This window comes from Staurois parvus, unplaced genomic scaffold (genome assembly GCF_062004578.1).
Source record: "Staurois parvus isolate SC_StPar_1 unplaced genomic scaffold, SC_StPar_1.0 ptg000195l, whole genome shotgun sequence".
Taxonomy (NCBI): domain Eukaryota; kingdom Metazoa; phylum Chordata; class Amphibia; order Anura; family Ranidae; genus Staurois; species Staurois parvus.
The window spans coordinates 2221235-2237387 of record NW_028317991.1 but is presented as its reverse complement, the minus strand read 5'-3'; the positions used below and the strand labels follow the sequence as shown (position 1 = coordinate 2237387).

General features: G+C 44.7%; 1 protein-coding gene across 1 annotated transcript in view; it reads right to left on the bottom strand.

The window, feature by feature from the left end:
- IGSF5 (immunoglobulin superfamily member 5) overlaps nucleotides 1-15670 on the bottom strand; it is a 91384-nt gene extending 75714 nt beyond the window's left edge. The window contains exon 1 of the mRNA XM_089677892.1: nucleotides 15328-15670. The gene's annotated coding sequence lies outside the window, so the exon portion shown is untranslated. The remainder of the gene's footprint in view (nucleotides 1-15327) is intronic.
- Nucleotides 15671-16153: the final 483 nt, after the last annotated feature.

The window sequence follows — 16153 nt, the reverse complement described above, 5'->3', positions numbered from 1 at the left end:
GAGGAGGGAAGGTGACAGTCTGATGGATTGGGGTAGTGAGTTCCAGAGGATGGGGGAGGACCTGGAGAAGTCTTGCAGTCGTGCGTGGGAGGAGGAGACCATGGAGCAAGATAGAAGGAGGTCCTGTGAAGAGCGAAGGGTACGGGTAGGGTGGTACTTGGGAATCAGGTCGGCGAGGTAGTTAGGGGCAGTGTTGTGAATGGCTTTATAGGTCAGAGTGAGCAGTTTGAATTTAATGCGTTGGGCAATGGGGAGCCAGTGGAGGGAGAGGCAGAGGGGGGTGGCAGAGGTGGAGCGGCTGGTGAGGTGGATGAGTCTGGCAGCTGAGTTCAGGATGGTCTGAAGCGGGGAGAGTTTGCACTGGGGTAGGCCGATGAGGAGGGAGTTGCAGTAGTCAAGGCGTGAGATAATCAGGGAGTGAACGAGTAGTTTAGTGGTGTCTGGGGTAAGGAAGGAGCGTATTTTGGCGATGTTGCGAAGGTGGAGCCTGCATGTATTTGTGAGTGATTTGACATGAGGTTGGAAGGAAAGGTTTGAGTCCAGAATGACGCCAAGGACCTTGGCTTGCTGGGCGGGATTGATGGTGGTGTTGTTGGTAGTGATGGAAAGGATGGGGGGGGGGGCATGGGAAGGGGGAAAGACGAGAAGCTCGGTTTTGGAGAGGTTGAGTTTGAGGAAATGGAGCGACATCCAGTCAGAGATGTCGTTTAGGAGGTGAGTGATGCGGGCGGAGAATGTGGGGGTGAGGTGAGGGGTGGATAGGTAGATTTGAGTATCATCAGCATAGAGGTGGTAGTTGAAGCCGTGGGAGTGTATGAGTTTGCCAAGGGAGGAGGTGTAGATGGAGAAGAGAAGGGGTCCAAGGACAGAGCCCTGGGGGACCCCAACAGAGAGGGGGAGGGAAGAGGAGGTGGCGCCGTTGTAGGAAACGCTGAAGGAGCGTTGGGATAGATAGGACGAGAACCAAGAGAGAGCGGTGTCTCTGATGCCAAGGGAGAGTAGTTTATTAAGGAGGAGGGGGTGGTCGACTGTGTCAAAAGCCGCAGAGAGGTCTAGGAGGAGGAGGACAGAGTAGTCGCCTTTGGCTTTGGCGGTTAGTAGATCGTTGGTGATTTTGAGGAGGGCAGTTTCGGTGGAGTGTAGGGGACGGAAGCTGGACTGTAGTGGGTCAAGGAGGTTGTTGTCAGTTAGGTGGGCGCTTAGGCGATCGTAGACCAAGCGCTCAAGGAGCTTGGACATGAGTGGCAGCAGGGAAATTGGTCTGAGGTTGTTGAGGTCAGTGGGGTCCAGGGAGGGCTTTTTGAGTATGGGGGTGATGTGCGCATGTTTTAGGGGGGAGGGGAAGACGCCAGTAGCGAGGGAGAGATTGAAGATGTGGGTAAGGGAGCGGATGAGGGAAGAGGGGGGTGACCGGAGGAGTTGAGAGGGGATAGGGTCCAGGGGGCAGGTAGTGAGGCGGGCTTCTGAGAAGACTCTGGTGACTTCCTCAGTGGTAGTAGGGCTGAAGGAGTGCAGTGATGGGGGGGTTACGGTAGGCAGGGCCTTGGGTGTGGTGGGGGGCAGTGCCGTTGCAAGGTCAGAGGAGGGGAGAGATGAGAGGGTGATGGAAGGGGAGAGGCTAGATGGGGAGGTAGACTGCAAGTTGACTATGTCCTTGCGGATTGCGTCAATCTTGCTATGGAGATGAGTGGCAATCTCGTGGGCGGTAAGTGAGGTACTGAGTGGAGGAGGGGGGGGAGAGAGCAGGGAGTTGAAGGTGGAGAAGAGTCGGCGAGGGCAGTTTGAGAGGGTGTTGATCAGGTCAACAAAGTAGGCCTGCTTGGCGGCGTGGAGGGAGGAGGTGTAGGTGAGGAAGGCAGATTTGTAGAGGGAGAATGCATGAGGGGACCTGGTTTTGCGCCATAGTCTCTCCAGCGCACGACTGCGACGTTTGAGGCATTTAGTGTGGTCGTTCTGCCATGGTTGGAGCGGTCTGGGTTTGATGTTGCGTGTGGTTAGGGGTGCCAGAGAGTCTAGGGTGGCTGATAGTGAGTCGTTGTACGCGGTGGTGGCTAGGTCAGGACATGACAGTGGAAGGATGCTGTCGTGCAAGCGGTCGGCAGCCGAGTGGAGGGGGGCCGGGTGCAGGTTGCGGAGGTTGCGGCTGGTGATGGTTTGGCGCACTGGGGGGGGGAGTTAGGGGAAGGGGAGATGGAGAACGTGAGGAGGTGGTGGTCGGAGAGAGGGAAGGGGGTGTTAGTGAAGTGGTTAAGGGTACTGAGGTGGGAGAAGACGAGGTCCAGGGTGTTCCCATTGATGTGGGTGGAGGATTGAGTGTGTTGTGTGAGCGCGAAGGAGGTGGTTAGGTGGAGGAGTTGAGAGGTAGCTGGGGTGTGGTCGTTGATGGGGATGTTGAAGTCCCCGAGGATGATGGTCGGTAGCTCAGAGGAGAGGAAGAAGGGAAGCCAGGCGGCGAAGTCATCCAGGAAGCGGGCTATGGATCCGGGGGGCCTGTAGATCACTGCGATCCTTAAGGGGGTGGGTGAGAAGATATGGCCCATTATAACTCCCGAAAAGTGATATTTAACCCAAAACCAAAAATGTAATGTATTGCAGATTACCAATCCTTAAATGTGGTGGCTGCATTAGTTTTCTTTTTTTAGGCTTTTTTTCTTCTCTTTTTTTTGACCTGGTGATGTGACCAGTAACACACCTCCTTTATTAGAGCGTTCACGCTCTGGATGAAGGAGCATAGGGGGCACCTTTGGACAGCAGCATTGTTATTCTAGGCTGAAGGGAGTGTTAGATGTTCTAGTGGATTTAAATACACTAATAAGTTGCAGCCAAACTCCAGCTCACACTGTAACCGCTTCCCGCCTGGCCTATTGTAATATGACGGTCGGACGGGAGCTCTGCCATCCTGGATGTACATTATATGACATCCACCAAGGAGTGCCTTGCTTGTACCCCACAGCAGCGCAATCTGTCACGGTAGACACAGCGGATGACAGATTGGTGTACCAGGCCTTTGACGGTACCATAGGATCGCTGTGACCAATCACAGCAGATCACATTCACGGAATGGTTTCTTCACAGTAAGAGCTGTGAAAATGTGGAATAGACTCCCTCAAGAGTTGGTTCTGGCCAGCTCAGTGGATTGCTTTTAAAGAGTCCTGGATTCTTTCTTGGATACACAGAATATAACTGGATACTAACATTTATAGGTAACGTTGATCCAGGGAATATCTGATTGCCTCTCGGGGGATCAAGAAGGGATTTTTTTCCCTGCAGGAGCAAATTGGATCGTGCTTTGCTGGGTTTTTTGCCTTCCTATGAACCAACTGTGGGTATAGGATTATAACTTTTTTTTTTTTTTTAATGGTTGAACTGGATGGACTTTTGTCTTTTTTCAGCCAGACTAACAATGTAACCAGGTGCGGACTGATAACTCATGGGGCCCCCGGGCAATAGGGGATCATGGGGCCCCTGTGTCCTTGCCCAAACTCAAAAACGCCTATGAAAAAGGTACCAGGGGCATCTCATGGGGCCCCCTACTGACCCCGGGCCCTCGGGCAGTGCCCGAGTTCTGACAACTCATGGGGCCCCCGGGCAATAGGGGATCATGGTGCCCCTGTGTCCTTGCCCAAACTCAAAAAAGCCTATGAAAAAGGTACCAGGGGCATCTCATGGGGCCCCCTTTTGACCCGAGTTTCCAAATGGTCAGTCCGCCCCTGAATGTAACTATGTGCACAATGGATGGCTTCCATTCATACTACTCACTGTGTACTGTTGTATTGACCTCTGTGATTGGTCACAGTGATCACATGGTACAGACAGGGCCAATCACAACACATCTGTACCATGTGATTAGCTGTAGACAATCGCAGCTAATCACAATAGTACACAGTGAATGAATGGATTTCATTTAGAAAAATTGGTTGCCTATAACAGTGATTATCACTGTTATAAGCAATCACAGTGTGTAAAAAAAAAAATCCTGATCACCTCCACAAAGTAGTACAAAGTTACTATAGAAACACTGTAATGCTGCAGTCACAGTATGTAAAAAAAAAAATCTTAAAAAAGAAAAAAATGTAATAAAGAAAAAAAATTATAAAAATGAAAAAAAAAATAATTAAAAAATGTTTTTGTTTGTCGGGGTTTTTTTTACATACTGTCACCAGTCAGTGCCCCTGACAACCACCACAACAGTTATATGATGACGCTGTACTGCATTGGTTTGACATGACAGCATGTTTAACCATTTGCCCTCCAGAGGATTTACCCCCCTTCCTGACCAGGCCATTTTTTGTGATACGGCGCTGCGTTAATTTAACTGACAATTGCGCGGTCATGCAACGGTGTACATAAATAGAGCGTTCTTTTGGTGGTATTTGATCACCTCTGCGGTTTTTATTTTTTGTACTATAAACAAAAAGAGACTGACAAAAAAAATCAAATTTCGTCATGAATTTAGGCCAAAATGTACATGACATGTCTTTGCTAACAAAAATCACCATACGTGTAAATTAATTGGTTTACGTGAAAGTTAGAGCGTCTACAAATATATACTGGAATTTTTTTTTTTTTTATATTAGTAAGAAATTGGGAAAAAAAATTATATCTACAAAAAACTCACCATGTCTCTTACTAAATACCTTGGACTGTGTATTTTCCAAAAAGGGGTCATTTTGGGGGATATCTGTACCGTCCTGACATTTTCGGGCCTCAAAAAATGACATGGGCAGTTAGAACATCAGGATTGATAGATTTTCAGATACACTGTATACCATAGTTTGTGAACTGTATAACTTTCCTACAGACTAAATAATATACACTGATTTGGGTTATTTTCACCAAAGAAATGTAGCAGAATACATTTTGGGCTAAATTTATGAAGAAAGATTTTTTATTTGCAAAATTTTATAACAAAAAAATGTTCAGTCTTTTTCTTTTATTTAGCAAATCATAAAAACCCTAGTGGTGATTAAATGCCATCAAAAGAAAGCTCTATTTGTGTGAAAAAAATTAATTTATTTTGGGTACAGTGTTGCATGACTGCGCAATTGTCATTCAAATTGTGATAGCATAGAAAGCTGAAAATTGGACCGGGAGTGAAAGTGTCCAGTATTGAAGTGGTTAGGCAGTTACAGCAATTTTTTTTTTGGGGGGGATAAAAGTTTTACATACCGTATTTGCCGGCGTATAAGACGACCCCCTACTTTTCCTGTTAAAATATAGGGTTTGGGCTATACTCGCCGTATAATACTACCCCTCTTCCAACACACACCAAAAATTAAAAAACATCAGATTTGATTTCAATATGGTATGGTATTCCAATGATGGGGCACGCTTCCTCCCACTGACACCAATGATGGGGCACGCTTCCTCACTCTGACACCAATGATGGGGCACTATTCCTCCCACTGACACCAATGATGGGGCACTATTCCTCCCACTGACACCAATGATGAGGCACTATTCTTCCCACGGACACCAATGATGAGGCACTATTCTTCCCACGGACACCAATGATGGGGCACTATTCCTCCCACTGATACCAATGATGGGGCACTATTCCTCCCACTGCCACCAATGATGGGGCACTATTCCTCCCACTGATACCAATGATGGGGCACTATTCCTCCCACTGATACCAATGATGGGGCACTATTCCTCCCACTGATACCAATGATGGGGCACTATTCCTCCCACTGCCACCAATGATGGGGCACTATTCCTCCCACTGACACCAATGATGGGGCGCTATTCCTCCCACTGATACCAATGATGGGGCACTATTCCTCCCACGGATACCAATGATGGGGCACTATTCCTCCCACTGACACTAATGATGGGACACTATTCCTCACACACTGACACTAATAATGGGGCACTATTCCTCCCATTGACACCAATGACACTTGCTGACTCCTGTTCTAGTATGGTACTGCTGCAGCCAGTTGCAGCAGCACCTCTGCACTGCACACTTACCCTCACTCGATTTTCTTGGGTCCGCTCGGCTCCGCCTCCTCGCCCGCCTCCTGAGCTACAGTTCTGGCGGCCAATCACCGGTGAGGAGGCGGAGCCGAGCAGCAGGAGTGAGGGAGTGGCCGGAGTGACTGAAGGAGCAGCGCTTCCTGGATGGATCGTCGTGGGAGCCAGGTAAGAGACAGCAGCCCTCTGCCCACCCCTGTACTTGGTGTCCCTTCCGACGGAAGGGGGGGGCGGCGGCAGCACCGTGCCGCCCCCCCTAAAAAGTGCCCCCTGACGTGTACCGGCGTATAAGACGACCCCCGACTTTTGAGAAGATTTTCAAGGGTCAAAAAGTCGTCTTATACGCTGGAAAATACGGTAAATAAATAAAAGCTGGTCATTGTAAGCACCCTTTTTAGTGGTAAATGGTTTGTCTCAACCCTCTAACTGCTAGATCTGCAGGATAGCTTGTGGGCAGCGCTTAACTCACCCAGTAGTGGGGGACCCTGAGTGAGCTCTCGCTAGTGCCCTCAGTGGCGGGCAAAGTATGAAATCTGCGTTAAGGCAGAACTCTTAATTAGGAGTGAGATTCCTCCACGAGAGCACCATTAATTCTTTGCAATCCATGGCCAAACTCCAACACTCTTGACATATATGCGCTATGGTCACACTTTGATTAGACTTCTCTAGGTGTGCAGTATTTCTGAGCTGGTACCACATAGTTTGTACTGGTCTCCACCAACCCAGCAGTCCAGTCCTGTCATCGCATTTCCATAATCCATCCTTTCTTAATCCATATGTTGCTATTGGATACAGGAAGCAAGCAACAAACTCCTTCAATACCAGACCAAGTCACCCGCTTCCTGGCTGGTTGGTTGCTTAAGCATGTGACACAAGGACGGTAGTCATTACCATTGACATAATAGCTTTCTCGGGACAGCTCTGCTAACTAGACCTCTGTACTGTACTTTCTCAAAATTCTCTTGTTCCCTGGAATAAGTCCTGTTCTTGATATGCCATGCATGTTCTCCTTTAGAGACATCAGTCCAGTTAAACTGAGCAATAAAGTTCTTTTACTAAAGTAATTGAGGGTAACGAAGGAACAACTGGCCAAGGCATCTCCAACGCACATTCCTGACAAAGCTCTCTAAGTACCTCTGTTATAGTGCCCCATGAGGTAGTCATACCTGATATAAAATAAAGTCCATTAAAAGTCCTTTCTAAGGCAAGCGTCCATCATTGGCAGTAAATTCATAGTTTGGTCGCACTAACCCATAACTGGTAGTATATCCATGACAGCCAGCATAAGTCCACATAAGTGCCTATCCCTCAGGAAGTCCAACTGGGCTACTGCAAGGGGCATTGAGGGGCAGGGTGATGGCTACATCATGAGTAATTGAACCCCTTTTGGGGCTCAATGAGCCCCTATTTAAATGGCGTGACCTGCAGAGAGCATATATCCATAGTTTGGTCCAGCATAAGTCCACATAAGTGCCTATCCCTCAGGAAGTCCAACTGGAATACTGTAAGGGGCATTGAGGGGCAGGGTGATGGCTACATCCTGAGTAACTGAACCACTTTTTGGACTCAATGAGCCCCTATTTATATGGCGTGACCTACAGAGAACATAAATCCATAGTTTGGTCGCACTAACCCATAACTGGTAGTAAATCCATGACAACCAGCATAAGTCCACATAAGTGCCTATCCCTCCGCAAGTCTGACTGGGCTACTGAGGGGCAGGGTGATGGCTACATCATGAGTAATTGAACCCCTTTTGGGGCTCAATGAGACCCTATTTGTATGGCGTGACCTGCAGAGGGCGTTATTCTCTTGATAAGTGAGGGAAAACCTGTCCAATAGCGTTGACATTTGCCTCTCAGAATTTGCCAACTCAGCAGGTGAACCATAAACAATGAAATAACCAATTTAAATTGAAATATACAGGCAGGCAAATGGCAAAATAGACATAACCCAAAGAAATAACAAAAAAAGTTTGACACAGAAACCCGTTTTTTGAAGGTTGTTCCTTTGAAAAACAACAGACTTATTGGCTGGCTCACCAAATGATAATAGAAGAAAGAAAGCCTAAAAAAAGAAAACAAATGCAGCAATCACATCTAAGAATCAGTAAACTGCAATAAAATAAATGTTTGCTTTTGGGTTTAATACCACTTTAACCCCTTTGTTGCCAGAACAGTTTTTTCCATTTTTGCACACATTTAAAAAAAAATAATTTTAGGCCTGAAGATTACTTAAAACCCCCCAAACATTTTATGTTTCCTAAAAGCAATGACAAATAAAATGGTGGTAGTTTCAGTTTTTTTGTCACACAATATTAGCGCAATAGTTTATCAAGCACATAAATTCAGTAAAATCGAGGACCTGTCCCGCTGCCAACCAATCAAAAGCCTTGACTGAGTGCTCTAACCACACAACCTCAGGCCACATGGGCACACAAATGCATGACAGCTGGCCGTTAACCTCCTTGGCGGTATGATTCTTTCCGATTTTTTGTGCTGAAAGCGGTACATATTTTTGCATGGAAATATTTAGTTTTTTTATTGTAGGCTGTAATTTTTAGGAATAACTCACTGAAATCTGTCCGAACAAGAGTCTATTAAACATCCCGGGTATGATAAAATTTGAAACACGAAATCTTAAATTATAATTGAATAAATAATCATAAAAAATAATAATATAATAATAATAAATTTCATTCAATAATATAATCAAACCAAAAACACTGAAATTTGAAATACAGAGGCAAATTCGCACATCGCTGAGCAAAGTCGCAAAATCATTTTCAGTGTCTGATGACGAATTTCCCCCACGAATCATTATCACTCAATTCTGCAAGTGGTTCTGATTTACTATCGCTGTTCTAAAACCGCTTTTGACGTAAAGGGACGCTTTTTGGATGCCATGGACTTTTCTAAGTTTCCAGGCAGAAAGAACAGGAAAAATGCAGGCAGGGCACAGGACAAAGCAGTAGGGACAAAATATATGTGAAATGCATTGAAGCAGCAATGACAGCAAAAATGAAATTTTTTAAAAATTTCAAATTTCTCGCCGGTGGCGCCCGTACGTCCAGACGTCACAGGGACCGGAACACAGAAGCCGGATGCCGGCATCGGCCGGAGGAGATGGCCGGGGACGCTGCAGGGGACACATCGCGGGAGCGAAGGACAAGGTAAGTGCTGCAGGGACCCCCTGAGCAACGCCGCATGGTAAGCCCGAGTGTAGCTCGGGGGGGTTACCGCTCTTGGTATAGAAATTTTACCCCGAGCTACACTCGGGAATACCGCTAAGGAGGTTAAAGCCTACTTTTCTAGCTGCCGCATTTATGTGTTATGTGGTCGGTGAGATGTTAAACGGATGCCAATGCTGTGATAGCTTTACATGATAATATTTCATAATTATATTGTTACATAGTTAGTCTGGCTGAAAAAAAGACAAAAGTCCATCCAGTTCAACCACAGGAAAAAAAAAGTTATAATCCTACACCCACAGTTGATCCAGAGGAAGAAAAAAAAAACCCAGCAAAGCATGATCCAATTTGCTCCTGCATGGGAACAAAATTCCTTCCTGATCCCCCGAGAGGCAATCAGATATTCCCTGGATTACCTATAAATGTTAGTATCCAGTTATATTCTGTGTATCTAGGAAAGAATCCAGGACTTTTTTAAAGCAATCCACTGAGCTGGCCAGAACCAACTCTTGAGGGAGTCTATTCCACAGTCTATTTCAATCAGCACAATGATTGTCCTGCTGTTTATCGATGTGACAGCACATTATTTATTGTCTTGAGGTTTATGGGTTGGGTACTGTGATCAATTAATTCTCTTGGATGCAATAAAGTGTCATTAGTTTATCACATGTGCAGTAAAAGTTATTAAAGTGTAATCCAAAGCCAAACTTTTTTTATAGGTTTTCAACAGGTAGAACCCCTGTCAGGTTTTATTGTCTCTTGGTGTCCTCACTGGGGAGATTCTCTCTCTATATATTTCCTAGTGACCATTGTCATAAAATTAAAAAAAAGGGTTGTCACTGGGACAAGAATAAAGGAAAAATCCTCCAATATGGACATTTATTCTGGTGATGTCGGTGAAGGTTCTCATTTATCCAGGTCATGGTATATCTAGTAGTAGTTATTCACCCTCAACTGGACTTGTTCTGTAATGCTGAAGATGTTTCAGAGCTTATTCAATCCGTTTTTTAATTTAAAATGAGTTTCAACAAGATACCCCAATATTTATATTCATACAGGTAGCACCAACACCATGATCCAATCACCAATGAATGGCAGATATTACATGGTGTATGTAAATGGAGTGTTGGAAAAACTCACAAGGAACTTTACCAAACATCACATCCCTGTGGTCTTCAAGCTCAGCAATACACTGAGACAGAAGCTTGTAGACCCAACACCCAACCACAAGTGATATAATATGGTGCATGCAGCACAGGGTAGGGAGGAATGCAAAGACTTGTACATTGGAGATGTAACAGCCTTCTAGCTTGGTAGAGTAGCTAAATTTAGTTTAGCTTGTCTGTAGCTAGAAGAACAGGGGATAATTGGTTAGGAAGCTTGTGCAGAACTTCACAGGCTGTGGTCTTGATACCTCCCCTTTTTGGATAGTTCCGGGATCTAGTAGGTGGAGGGACAACGGCTGCAGTCTGAATATTTATGGAATTCCCACAAATCCCTCCAAAGCCAAGGCCCAGAAGCGGTGGAAACAATCCATAAATACTCAAGAGGCCTGAAGGTCTGGTCACATATTTTTCTAGAGGGGACCCCTGTTCTGGGGGTTCTGCCCCTGGGGCAGAAGAGAGAGAGAAAAGTCAGAGAAAGAGAAGAAGATGAAGAAGGATATCTTTGGATATCACTAAGCCATAGTTACAGCTATGCTTTGCTGGGGACTCCAAGCCAGAATCAGCCTGTACAGCAGAAAGGCCTGTGCTGCAGCTCTCTGAATACCTACAAGCCAACATGGCCAAAGCCATAGAGAAGACAATGTAGTCCAATACTGCACATGTCTGGGACCCAGGGGACAACCTGAGTGCAGTGGCAGGAGCACCCCCAATATACCTAGCTTGGGTCGAGAACAGCTAGATGCTATGCAATACAGCCAGGTGCTGTGTCTACAACTTTGAGTGTTTGGAGCTTTTTGTTTAATTTTAGGCTCCGTGTCATCATTCCCGTTGACGTGCAGCTCAGTTTGTAGCAGTCTACAGCAGCCGAGACCTTAGCAGGTCCGCAACCATTTGTAAATTGTTTGTACTCCTAATCCTTATCCAAGTTCTACTGAAAAATAAAACAAAACAAAAAAACAAAATCCCTAGAATGTTTTTTGAAGCCATTTGGAATGTGTGGAATATTCCTGGTTGTGGGTGCAGTGTGGGGGAAAAGGCCAATGAACTTTACCAAACATCACATGCCTGTGGTCTTCAAGCTCATCATTACACTGAGACAGAAGCTTGTAGACCCAAAAGACCCAACACCCAACCACAGGAGACATAACTTGGTACATGCAATGCAGTGTAGGGAGAAATGCAAAAACCTGTACATTGGGGATACTAGACAACCTTTGAACAAACTAACTGCCCAGCATGGGAGGACAAATTCTACAGGCCAGAACTCAGCAGTTTTCCTACACCTCAAAAAAGGACTTTCTTTTGAGCAGTGTTGGAGCAAGGGCATTCAGCGCCCAAGGCAGAGAAGCCAAACTGTGCCCCCCCCTTTCATTATGTGCAAGTTTAGGGGATGCTACCCCAGCAGTCATCCATTTGTCAAAATTCCTTGTATCAGAATGAGCTTGCTGGCTCCCCTAACCATACAGTAAACTGCTGCGCTCAGGGCAGCTGCCCCTCCTGCCCACCCCTTGTCCCAGCCCTGCTTGTGAGGACAGTGCTGTGAACATTTTAGACAGACAGAACAACTTGCTTGCAAGAGATGTGAAAGAGTCCATCTACATCAAACTGGAACAACCATCATTGAACATGGGTGGGGACCTTTGACACCAGTTCTCTTCCACATAAAATGTGGAAGTGCACTCCTGTTTTCCAGAATAGAAGTGTAGGGTTTTGTATGTGGGCTTTGCCCATACTTCCCTTTGAAATTTAGTGTTTGAGCTAGCAGCCAGGTTGTAGAAAGCCTAAGCATTTATTTCCTTTTTCTGTGCCCTTCAGGCTTTACCTCAGCTTGGGGTATTGATTGCTTCTGCCAGTTACTGTTTAGGAGAAGTTGTTTCAGTAGTTAGAATGGGAAAAATCAATAACTGAGTTATAAATATTGATGCTCTCCAGCTAATCACTGAGGAGTTTGTTCAGTGGTGTTAGCTGAGGGAAGGTGTTAAATCCAACCTTCCAGAGGGTTCCGTTCTCCTCTGGGCTCTGCGCAATTGTAGAGGTCGGTGTTGGATACATTTTATTTTGCCCATCTCCCCATACTCCATTAATACAATGGTTGGTTTTAAATTATATATTTACCTTTTAGGAGGAAATTGCTTTGCAGTATGAGGAGTATATGGATAGAGGCCGGTATAAGTCCACGAGTAGAGGATCTCTATACCATATTTGAAGCCACATATTTTTGGAGGTAACTTTTCATTTATAGGTCTTGATTTATGTATATACAGGTGAAACTCGAAAAATTTAAATATCGTGCAAAAGTTCATTTATTTAAGTAATGCAACTTAAAAGGTGAAACTAATATATGAGATAGACTCATTACATGCAAAGCAAGATAGTTCAAGCTGTGATTTGTCATAAGTGTGATGATTGTGGCTTACAGCTCATGAAAACCCCAAATCCACAATCTCAGAAAATGAGAATATTACATGCTATCAATAAAACAAGGATTGTACATAGAACAATATCGGACCTCTGAAAAGTAGAAGCATGCATATGTACTCAGTACTTGGTTTGGGCCCCTTTTGCAGCAATTACTGCCTCAATGCGGCGTGGCATGGAAGCTATCAGCCTGTGGCACTGCTGAGGTGTTATGGAAGACCAGGATGCTTCAATAGCGGCCTTCAGCTCTTCTGCATTGTTCGGTCTCATGTCTCTCATCTTTATCTTGGCAATGCCCCATAGATTCTCTATGAGGTTCAGGTCAGGTGAGTTTGCTGGCCAATCAAGCACAGTAATCCCACGGTCATTGAACCAGGTTTTGGTGCTTTTGGCAGTGTGGGCAGGTGCCAAGTCCTGCTGGAAAATGAAGTCAGCATCCCCATAAAGCTCGTCTGCGGAAGGAAGCATGAAGTGCTTCAAAATCTCTTGGTAGACGGCTGAGTTTACCCTGGACTTAATGAAGCACAGTGGACCAACACCAGCAGATGACATGGCTCCCCAAATCAACACAGACTGTGGAAACTTCACACTGGACTTCAAGCATCTTGCAGTGTGTGCCTCTCCATTCAAAGAGGACTTTGGACCACTGAGCAACAGACCAGGTCTGTTTTTCTTTAGCCCAGGTAAGACCCTTCTGACTTTGTTTGTTGTTCAGGAGTGGCTTGACAAGAGGAATACAACATTTGAAGCCCATGTCCTGGATCTGTCTGTGTGTGGTGGCTCTTGTTGCACTGACTCCAGCCTCAGTCCACTCCTTGTGAAAGTCCCCAACACTTTTGAATGGGCTTTTCCTGACAATCCTCTCCAGGCTGCGGTCATCCTTGCTGCTTGTGCATCTTTTTCTTCCACACTTTTCCCTTCCACATAACTTTCTATTAATGTGCTTTGATACAGCACTTTGGGAACATCCAACTTCTTTTGCAATTACCTTTTGAGGTTTTCCCTCCTTATGTAGGGTGTCAATGATGGTTTTTTGCACAACTGTCAGGTCAGCAGTCTTTCCCATGATTGTGATTCCTACTGAACCAGACTGAGAGACCATTTAAAGGCTCAGGAACCCTTTGCAGGTGTTATGGCTTAATTAGCTGATTAGAGTGGGACACTTTGAGCCGAGAATATTGCACCTTTTCACAATATTCTCATTTTCTGAGATTGTGGATTTGGGGTTTTTATGAGCTGTAAGCCATAATCATCACAATTATGACAAATCAGGGCTTGAACTATCTTGCTTTGCATGTAATGAGTCTATCTCATATATTAGTTTCACCTTTTAAGTTGCATTACTGAAATAAATGAACTTGTGCACAATATTCTAATTTTTCAAGTTTCACCTGTATTTATGGGTACATTTTGTGGCTTTTATCCTCTCCTTCCCCCCTTTGGATTTCCAGGGGGTACTACTCCTCTCCTCCTTTTTTTTCTCTCTCCCCTTACAATATGATGTTCTATTATGCCAGAATGGAAAAATATGGTTTTGTGATTTTTTGTTTGTATTTGTTCTTATATCAGTAGTCAAATGTCTATATGGTGATGTTTCCTGAAGAAGTGGATTAAGTCCATGAAACTCGCTGAGCCCAAGTCGAAAAGAATGGAGCCCAAGCCCATAAGAATGAACCCAAAGTTTACAAAGAATTTCGATCACATGGAAAGAAATTTGCTGCTCCTTGATATTGTAAATTTTTCATTTTCTACACGTTTTAGTACCGTTGTTGTGAAATAGAATGTTATTTTACATATTGAATTTTGATACAAAATAAATCATGTTTTTATGATTATGTTGTGACTCAAAAGTCCCCATATTCAGTTCTCTTTTTTAAGAGACAGGTTTAATATCAATTACCTGTTCTAAGAGGGGATATGTCCTTGCTTTGGAGGAATCTTACTTTCTGTTTGTACTCTGGGACAGGAAGTGAAGGGCAATGGGATATAAAAAATAGGACCCAACCAGGGTCGGACTGACAACTCATGGGGCCCCCGGGCAATAGGGGATCATGGGGCCCCTGTGTCCTTGCCCAAACTCAAAAAAGCCAATAAAAAGGTACCAGGGGCATCTCATGGGGCCCCCTACTGACCCCGGGCCCTCGGGCAGCACCTGAGTTTCCAAATGGTCAGTCCGCCCCTGGACCCAACAAAATTCACTATTCTATGCAAAAATAAAAAAAAAAGTTTTAATTTTACATTTACCGTTGTCACCAGGACAAGAAGTGAGAAAATATTTCTTCAATAGTAGTAGTATAATAAAAAAAAACTAGATATTAGTAAAAAAAAAATGAGAGTTTCTAATCCTTCTCTGCTCTGTCGGAAAATGATTTCTTTAAACCCTGTTCAGTAAGACAGACAATATTGATACCGGACTTGGCATCACAGCTAAAAAAATCTGCATTTTCAGGAGGAGGTCAGCCTCCATTCACTGCGATCGACCCTCCTTTGTGGCCAGATCACTTTAATCAAAAGAAGAAATCAAGTAGATCATTAATCCAGTTGTATGTAACAAGAAAAATGAGACAAGCAGTTTACCTGTTGCCTTGGTGGTGTGACTTTTTTCTTCTATCACAGAAGGTAAAATTCACATTGACCCCTGTATCCGACAGCCAGTGACGACTTCTTATACCATGTAAGGATTTTGACAATCAAGGTAAGCGATTAATCCTTCTGTGAGCGCTGGTAATGGGCTAGGCATTTCCTTCGTTTGAAGCATGACCTAGGAAGGGCAGATCCCTGGTATGAGGTTGGCTGTCTTGGATGATAACATTAGGGTAGAGTCCGCTTATCTCTGTACAGTGAACCAGCAATCATTAACCATGGGCTGGTCAGGCGGAAGGCCTGGGAATTAATACTGTGGATAGCAATTCACTATGGTAGTTTCGATGATTATGTCACTTGCTTGTACTACTGAAGGAAGGACGTGAAAGCTGAACATTACGTCTATTTAAAGCAAGAGGCGTATGTGCCAGCCTTCCTCTTGGATTCTTTTTTCCACTTTGGCAAAGTACACTGAGCTATGTGCCAGAATACAGGGAGACTGTTTGTTACATAGAGTTAAAGGGGTGTATTTATAAAATAATTTCAGAACGTTTTGCACATTTCTTCAGTGCCAAATCAAATGTTACTAGGCTATTTTCTCTCCATTCATTCATAAGAATAGCATGAATCAAGGAAATACCACATTATGACCACTAGGAGCTGATAATCATGGGAATTAAAGCACATCTATATCTGCCCTCCCCCCCTCCCATTTTTTTTTTTTTACCCTCCCTCCCCGGGTGGTGAGTTGTGCACATTTCAGATATTCGCCCACCCAGAGGATCCAATATTGGCCTGCTGAGATCCTCTGGTCTTCTCT